The following is a 9,580-nucleotide window of genomic DNA, read 5'->3' on the forward strand; positions in this document are numbered from 1 at the left end:
CGGGCGGGCTCAGGCGCCTCGGCCGCAGCCCATGGTGCGCCCAGCCGACACAACTAGCTCCACCGCTCCCATCGGAGCCCTGCGCATGCGCGGACACCGACTGCCCGCCCCTGGCGCCGCTACCTGCCTTAAAGGGGCCGCGGTCCCGAGCGCCCCTGCGGGGCGTCACAGCGCTCGGGGGCCGTTCGGACGAGCTTGGGAGTGCGGGTAGCGCTCTACAGCGTCCTGCGGTGGGGCCAGAGGGTTTGAGAGCCTCCTCCAGGCTAGCTGCGGGGTACGTCAGCTTTGCAAAGAATTCACGCCTCTCGGGGAACGGGGAGCTTGTGCAGTGGAGGTCCCGTTGCCGGTCCCGGCCGGCTGCACCAGTTGTACCAGTCCGCGGATAGCTGAGGGCAGCCTAAGAGATCTGCTCAGTGGTCCTCCGGGAATAATCACACCTACAGGCCTCCATGCTTGCACTGTTGTCACTGCTAGTCATTTAACAGAACTCTTCCCCCCACACACACACCCCTGTCCCCGCGAAGCTTGGGTTACTTCTGCAGCCGAAACATGCTTATCCCCTGGCCACCACTTCCGCCAGCCAGCTGCAATCCCTTCCAGTGCTTTAAAGGGCATTCTACACCATCACGGCAATTCCCACAATGAACCAACATAAGTAAAACCAACACAAACATACTTCCATTATGTCCCATGTTCCCATAACCATCCTTTTGTTTTTAACGGGAAGAAAGAGAATACAACTACAACCCCAACACACTGCACCAGACTTCCGCAGGGATGCCTTCTTCCCACCCCTCTCTACAAGAGAGAGTGTTTCCTTAGTGTGGTACTCAGAGACTCTGGTAAAATATGGGAGAGACACGCATGACGCACTTGTGTAGAATCGTGATTCTGGATTATACTAGGAACAAATCAGTTCCCAGCTAAAATAGTAATTGCACATATTTATTATTCATTATTCTCATAATTATTCATAATATAAGGATTCATTCTGTACATAACCTGGATCACAGGAGGAAAATTGCTTTGCTTGGTTACCGACAACTGATTTTGTTTTGTCTTGGTTTACCTGTCAGCCAGTGGACTTTGGAACTAAGTTGAGTGTCATTTATTTATGTAACTATGAATATCTGTAGCATTTGATAAAATCCGTTCACACTCCCATTTCTGTTTGAAGAATGGGGTTGATTGAAGAATAGGGTTGTAAATAAGTAACCTCAAGAACGTCAGGCTTTTTTAGCAGCTACAGAGAAAAGGAAATTACTAAAATAAGCTTTGCCAGAAGGTTACTGATACGACAATGATCTTAAAACAACGTGATGAAGAAATAACCACCAGGGGTCCAAAAGCCCACTACCACATTTTTGTACACATACAGGAAGCATTCTCTAAGAAGTATGATGTAATGTATGTAACCTACTGAATATGTATGTTTAAGGACAATATAATCACAGCCTTGTTGATGCTTGGGAGAGACATGCTTGGAGGAGCTATCCCCCATGTCTGCCGGCGCCGCAATACAGAATACCTGCTTGTCAACTTAAAACTTTGTTGGTGAGTTTCTGGAGATTTCTCCAAACCAATCTGGCACCCCAAATGGGACACTCTCTGCTTGGCTGCAGGACCTGCTGAGAACAGGGCTCCCTAGGGCCCTTGGGATTTTTTTCCGGGGGGACCTCTCAACTCATTCGGATCACTGTGGCAGCAGACAAGGACCATCTTCATAAAAGGTATTATTTTCTTTTATATAGTCTGTAAGATGCATGGGGCATCCTGGTTTGGTAAATTGGTTTGGTAAGTGTATGCAAGGTTTGAAAGCCTTCCATAAATCGAGATAGGAAATCTCGTGGGCAAAGGCGTATACCCGGCTGCTAGTGTTCATTTGGTATACACCCACAAGAAGCAGGGGGCATCTTGTGGTTTGGGTCCTAAAAGATGCAGTGGGCATCTTGTAAAAAAGGGTTTGGATTTTACTGGTTTTGGTATACACCCACAAGAAGCAGGGGGCATCTTGTGGTTTGGGTCCTACAAGACACAGGGGGCGTCTTGTAGAAAAGGTTTTGGATTTTACTGGTATTTGACTTATGTTGTGGCTTGTTATAGTTACGATTTTGGTCCTGTGATTTTGGTATTGGTGAAGACTCTTATAACTGCATTATTAATTGTTGTCTCTGTTTCAAGTGCTGTAACTGTGTGGAGTATGTCTGTTTTGTGGCTTGTTATAGTGATGATTTGGTCTTGTGATTTTGGTATTGGTGACAGACTGTTATAACTGTTAATTGTTGTTTGTTCGATACAATTTCAGTCTCTGTCTCAAGTGTTGTAACTGTGTGGAGTCTGTCTGTGGGATCCCATGTGTGCGTGTGAATGCAAGATTGATAATGGGAAATTGGCAAAGTGGAGAGATCTTGAAAAAGAGTCCTTTAGGGTGCATTTTGACACACTGGAAAGAACTGGGAGGGTTTCCTGGGGGCTTGGTAAATGAGAAAACATTGATAAAATATTGTAACCAATGGTGGCCTTTGTATACTTTGGAAGATCAGGAAAAATGGCCTAAAAATGGAACTTTGAACTATGATACATTGTTACAATTAATGTTGGTTTTGAGGTGGCAAGGAAAATGGAATGAAATAATGTATACAGATATATTTTTCACTTTAAGAAACCACTCAGAGTGACACACGGATTGCAAAATTGATATAGCTCTGCCAGATCCCTTAATTTTGGCTTTGGAAAAGGACAGGGAAAAACTGAAAGCTAACCTGGAGAGATGTTGTTCAGACTGTGATACTAGGGAAAGACGCTTAAAGTTAAGGAAAACCAAGGGGGAAAGGAGGGGAGCTTGGGCAGCTCCTGTGTTTGAGTGTGGGATGAGTGCTGGGGAAGCAGAGGTGGAGGGATGTCGGGCGGAGGTGGGGGAGTGGGTTCTTCTCCTGTGGGACCGGATTGGTGTGCGTGCTGTGGGGAGTTTGGACATTGGAAGTGAGACTGCCCTGGCGAGGGAGTGCCATGGGGTGGCTCCAGGGACTGAATTGGAACTAGACTGGCAGAGACCTGGGGAATCTACCCCAGAAGATCCACTGGTTAAATTAAAGCTAGGAACTCTAGGAAATAAAGTGGAATTTTAGTGGATACAGGAGCAACTTATTTGGTGTTAAATCAGAGGGAAAAGGATTTGTTACAGATGTGGGAGCTACTGGTCACCAATAAAAAAAAAAGGGGGGGGAGGGAAGAGGTATTCTTTCTGAAACTTTTAAAGTACATATTGGGAAAACAAATAGGAATGCATAAATTTTTATACATGCCAAATTCTCTAAAATCTTTATTAGGGTGAGAAGCAAAATTTAAAGAAGTCAAAATCGAATTAAGAGTTAAAAAAATCAATTAATTGCAGTTTTGAGTTTATCTTTAATTCAACAAAAAAGCAAACAGGAGGACCTCCCTGAAATAGAAGAAATCCTTAATCAGGTATATCTGGGAGTATGGGCATCTGAAGTTCCAGGTAAGGTAAAAAATGCTTTGCCTGTTAAAGTAGAAATAAAAGGGGGGCCCTGCCCAATTAGAATAAAAAATATCCCTTAAAATTAGAAGATCAAAGGGAATCAAATAAATCATTGATATATTTTAAAATATAATTAATTGAATGTGAATTGAAATATAATACTATCTTGACAGTAAAGAAATAAAGTTGCAGATTGGTTCAAAATCTCAGAGCAATCAACAAATTTGCAGAAGATATTCATCCAGTAGTAGCTAATCCATATACCTTATTGACTAAATTGAATAATAATCAGAAATGGTTTGACATCTTGGATTTAAAGGAACTCTTTCTTTTGCTTACCATTGGCCAGTGAAAACCAGAATTTATCTGCTTTTGAATGGGAAAATCCTGACACAGGAAAGAAAACCCAATTAACTTGGACACTATTACCTCAAGGGTTTAAAAACAGTCCAACAATTTTTGGAAATCAGTTAGCACTGGAACTAGAATCATGGGAACCACCCACTCACACAGGGACTCTGTTACAGTAAGTGGATGACCTATTAATTGCCACAGAAACAAAGGAAGAATGTGTCCAGTGAATGGTGGGATTATTGAATTTTCTGGGACTGAATGGTTATCAGGTATCCAAACAAAAGGCCCAACTAATTCAAACCTGAGTTTCCTACCTAGGATATGAAATAACAGGAGGACAGAGAGAACTTGGAACCGCTAGAAAAGAAGCTATTTGTCAAACTCCATGACTGTCGACCATCAAGGAGCTCCGGACGTTCCTGGGAATGACTGGATGATGCAGACTTTGGATGCATTATTATCGTGTTCTGAGACTGTGTATTTGAGCCCACCAGACTTGAAAGAAAAACCTCTGGAACATGCTGAATGAGAGCCCTGGAACCGGCTAAAGACAAAAGGATAAATATTTGAACTGATTCTAAATACGCATTTGGCATGGTCCATGCACATGGTGCCATCTGGAAAGAACGAGGACTTTTGAACACAGGGGAAACAGATTAAACATGCTACAGAAATTCTATGACTACTGGAAGCTGTTCAGCTACTTGAGGAAGTAGCTATTATGTATTGTCGAGGGCATCAACAAGGTGACTCTGATCAGGAAACTGGAAATAATTTGGCTGATTCTGAAGCCAAACAAGAAGCTGAACAATCTAAAATCATTCCCTTAATCCCTGACAGCAAACTAACAAATGAGAAATCTAAACCTAGATATTAAAAGGAGGGTACAAAATTGATTGAAGATCTCAAAGGACAGGAAAACAAGGAAGGTTGGGTTCAGATACCTGATGGGCAAATCTAATTCCCTATAATCAACTCTGGGAGCTAGTTCAGGAAGAACATAATAAAACTCATTGGGGTAGCAACTCTTTGTATAAATACTTAAGACAAACAAATTGTAGGAAGGAATCTATGTACCATAGTTCAATTAGTGACAATGTCAGCTCTGTCTCAAGAATAATCCTAAAATTGAAAATAGTAATCAAATTTGTACAACTGGGGGAGGAAATTATCTGGGACAGCAGTGGCAAACAGACTTCTCTAAATTACCGAGAAAAGGTAATATATCAATATTTGTTGGTATTAACGGATACTTTTTCAGGGTGGCCAGAAACATTCCCTTGTACAAGAAATAATGCAAGACAAGTAATTAAAACATTATTAAATGATATAATACCTTGTTTTGGAGTACTAGCGGCAATTTCTTCTGACCAAGGCTCACACTTTAGTGCAAAATTGTTACAAGAAATTAGAAAAAAATTAGAAATTGATTGGCAACTACATGTTCCATACAGGCCTCAGGCCAGTGGGCAAGTAGAAAAGATGAACCATCTGATCAAACAACAGATTAATAAAATATGTCAGGTTATATTGGTACCAAGCCTTACCACTGTCTCTATTAAGAATTCGAACTAAACCTCAGTCGAAAGAAGAGGCTGGCCCATGCAAAATTTTATATGGAAGACCATATCAGTCCTAGTTTAAAGGAGAAAGTCTTCAGGAAGTGGGAGAAGGCTATCTCTGAGAGTTTCTGATCAATCTGGGAAAACAATTAGAAGAAATAAATAAGAGAATATTAGGGACAAAAGTGAGAGGTTTGGATTATCCGATTCACCCTTTTAGATCCAGAGACTGGGTTTATGTTAGGAATTTTTCAGGAGATCCTCTACAGGAGAAGTGGAGCAGACTATACCAGGTATTACTGACTGCCTTTACAGCAGTGCAGATAAAGGAACAGCCTGCTTGGATACATTACTCAATAGTCAAGAAGGAGCCAGAACCAGAAACACATCAGAACTGAGAAAAAGTATGGTGCGTTGAGTCTTCAGGACCCACACATACGAGACTACATCGATCATAATTTGGACTTGTATAATAATAGGTGTAGAAACATGGAATCAAAATCTGATACAAAATGTTACTAGTGTTTTAAACAAGAGTGATTGTTGGATCTGTACTCAGCTACCTAAATCAGGAGAGAGACCTTTAATTGGCATCCCCTATCCCCTTTAAGACAAATTGGAATAGATTATGGAGAGCTCCTGTTTATACCGACAAGAGCCATACAAATGTACAGGTTTTAAGGATACAAGCCTTAAATATGTCAGAAGTTAAATGTGTAACCACTAACAAAACTCTTAATCAAGGCAACATGTCAGTAGGAAATTACCCATATTGCAGCCGGGCAATGCAACTTCACCTTTGAAAACCTTTAACTGGTTACTGGAATGTTCCTGAAGGGAAAGGGTGGTATTGGTTATGTGGAGAAAATGCCTGTAAGTCTTTACCTCCTAACTGGAAAGGGACATGTACACTAGGAGTAGTGGTTCCCAACTTTACAGTAATTGACATTCATCCCTCTGGAACCTGGGTTCGGAGTTTTATTAAAAGAATCAAAAGAGGATATAATCTCATAGCAGAATGAAACATTGTTTTCTATAGCTTTGCTAGATGGCTTATTCCATCTCTAAAATTGAATGGCATTAGATACACTGTTAGCATCCCAAGGAGGAGTTTGTTCTGTAATCAATGCTAGCTGTTGTTCCTATATAGATCAAAGTGGAAGAATTACTACTGATCTAAAGGAGATGTGGAAACAAGGTAAAATATTTCATGAGGTGGCGCAGGACAACACCTCATGGGGATTTGAGGAAATTTGGGGAAAATTAACATTATGGGTACCCAATCTCTCCTGGTTGAGACAGTTGTTTTTTACTGTATTGTAGGAATGGTTGTGATTACATGTATAACGGTCCAATGCTCCTTTTGGTGTTGCAAACAAACCATGATGAACTATAATGAACGGAAGAGAAACAAAATTAAGCATAAAGCAGAAACAGGAAAATACTTCAGGAAACTTTAAATAAAAATGAAATAACTCAGTTGCAAAACAATTTGCAATAGGACAAGAAAAGGGGGGATTGAAGGATAGGGTTGATTGAAGAATAGGGTTGTAAATAAGTAACCTCAAGAACGTCAGGCTTTGTTAGCAGCTACAGAGAAAAGGAAATTACTAAAACAAGCTTTGCCAGAACCACCTGGTGGTTACTGATATGACTGATATGACCATGATCCTAAAACAAAGTGATGAAGAAATAACCACCAGGGGTCCAAAAGCCCACTACTACATTTTTGTATGCATACAGGAGGCATTCTCTAAGAAGTATGATGTAATGTATGTAACCTAATGAATATGTATGTTTAAGGACAATATAATCACAGCCTGGTTGATGCTTGGGAGAGACATGCTTGTAGGAGCTATCCCCCATGTCTGCCGGCACCGCAATACAGAATACCTGCTTGTCAACTTAAAACTTTGTTGGCGAGTTCCTGGAGATTTCTCTGAATCAGTTTCCATTCGTTTCTATTAAAAGCAAACGTATTCAGTCAGCTGTGAGTCCAGATGAATAGTCATTTAATGCCTAGTGTGAAGTGTACAAAGTTTATAGCAACTGGATATAATTTTTCTGCACAGAAGATTATGTTGATATTAATTCCTGCGTGAAGCAAACAAAAAGATCAGACTAAGGTAGGAGCAGCCTGACGTTCTTCCCAGCAGAGCATGAAGGAAGGCTGCATCTCCCTTTAGCTACTTATCAGTGAGTCATGGCTGTTTCAGTAACATTCTGTCCATGGGTTTAGAAACCACCCATGGGTTTCTGAAAAGTCTGAAAGCTCTTTCTTTTGAAAAAGCTAAGAAAGAGATAATTCATTAGTTATTTCTTCTGGTTCAGGGATTCATCTGCACATGCTAGTGCATGTCTAAACACAGTCAACTTAGTTTTCACCTTCCACTGCAATGAGAATTCTGTTAACAGGCTCACAGGTCTTGATCTAACAAATTCTTAATGCTGCCTCAGTCTTCAGCAGTGTCGAATTCAAACACTGCGACAACTCATAATTAAACACAATACACATCACCATCACAGTTATTAACAAACTATCAACTGTAATTCTGAGTAGCTAATACTCTCAATTAGCCACCTGGATTAAAATTACTTACAATTAAATCATGCAAATAAGTTAAATCGTTTTCTTCATGGTAACACGTCTGTCTCTATTTTGCTAATCCACACGGCATACTTTGCCATCTGATTATAATGTATATCTGAGAACTATGTCGAAACTGGAGTGGGGAAACGCGAAAAAAAGAAAAAAAACCACATCCATGCGCAACCCCGCACCTTCAGCTTTAGGTGAGCGCCCTCTTGTGATAGTTAAAGTAAAGAACAAGTTGAATAACTGCTCTGTATTTCTAAAGGCACAGCAACACAGCACGTCCTAACAATCCAGATGCAGCGTGACTACGAGGACTAAGAACGAGGAGAACTGAACTTGAAAAACTCCTCCCCATTCAGGATAAGAAACCGTGTTAATTATAATCTGAACCAACAGTTCTAACAGGTGTGTAAAATTACTCTGTCAGAAAGCCTGAAAGATCCTAATCAGGCTAATTAAATTTACAAAAACAGGACCATCACTATGTGCTTTTCTTATGCTAATTAGCCACCTGAGCTTGAAACTGTAAAACAGAAGAATCAGATAAGCCTTCATAAACAAATTCAGTTGACCAGGTGCAGGCTGGTTGAAACCAATCATTGGAACAAGCATACTGTGTACTTAACGCAGCTTTTTACATTACTGGGAGTGAGTGAGCAAGTTGCCTGACTAGGTTTAAACCACGACAGTTTGCTACTGGTTATTTTAGGAAGGCAAACGGCAACCTGCTAGCCCCCACTGCTGCCGGAGTGCAAAACCCACGAGAGGCAACCACTCCAGCGCCCCAGGTAAGGCTCCACCTGATGAGGCTTCACTGGGGATTCCTTATAAAGGTGCAATGACTGTCCCTGATGTCCTGATGGCGTGTCTTTTCCCAAGAAAAGCTAAGGGGGGGTATATGGGCCTAAAAAAAGTAAGCAAATTAGTTCTCCCACAGTACCATGCTTTTCTCCCTGTAATGCAGTTTTCAGTCCTGGCAGTCAGGCTCGGGTGCAGACTGCCATTGCTTGACGAGGACAATCCCACAAAACCACCTTTGCCGCCAGAAACGCTGTGAGGAGCAGAAAAGGCTCTGACAGGAACCTTCAGGGAACAAATGTGGCTGTCCTCAACAGCCTAATACTAAACTTTGCAGGGGAGTGGAGAGAAAACCAACCCACGAGCAGGCTCTTCACAACCAGGAACTCCGGTTTCTGCTGGCTGTACCCACTGCTGTCCCCTCACGGACACAGGAGCCCGTGCTGCCTGTGGATGCCCAGCTCCGAAAGCTGGAAATGAAGGCACCCAGCCGCGCCTCCTGGCAAGGCCGCCGCGTGCTGGCGCAGCCCCTACCCCTGCAGCAGGAGGCGGCCTGGCGCTCCACCTGGCGGCCGAGGCTGCTGTTGACCGCGCTGGGCGGAGACGGCCCCGGCAGGGAACGGCTCCCAGTGTGGCTGGGCGGGCGCTGTCCGGCCCTCGTGAGGGACGGCGCTCCTTGCCGTTCTCGGCCGCGCATGCGCAACACGCCAACGGCCCTCATCCGGCGGGAGTTGAGCTACCGACAGCTTTGCAGACACCGCCGTGTCG

This window comes from Pezoporus wallicus, unplaced genomic scaffold (genome assembly GCF_028554395.1).
Source record: "Pezoporus wallicus isolate ANWC-B61680 ecotype Strahan unplaced genomic scaffold, APGP_CSIRO_Pwel_v1 contig_642, whole genome shotgun sequence".
Lineage (NCBI taxonomy): Eukaryota > Metazoa > Chordata > Aves > Psittaciformes > Psittacidae > Pezoporus > Pezoporus wallicus.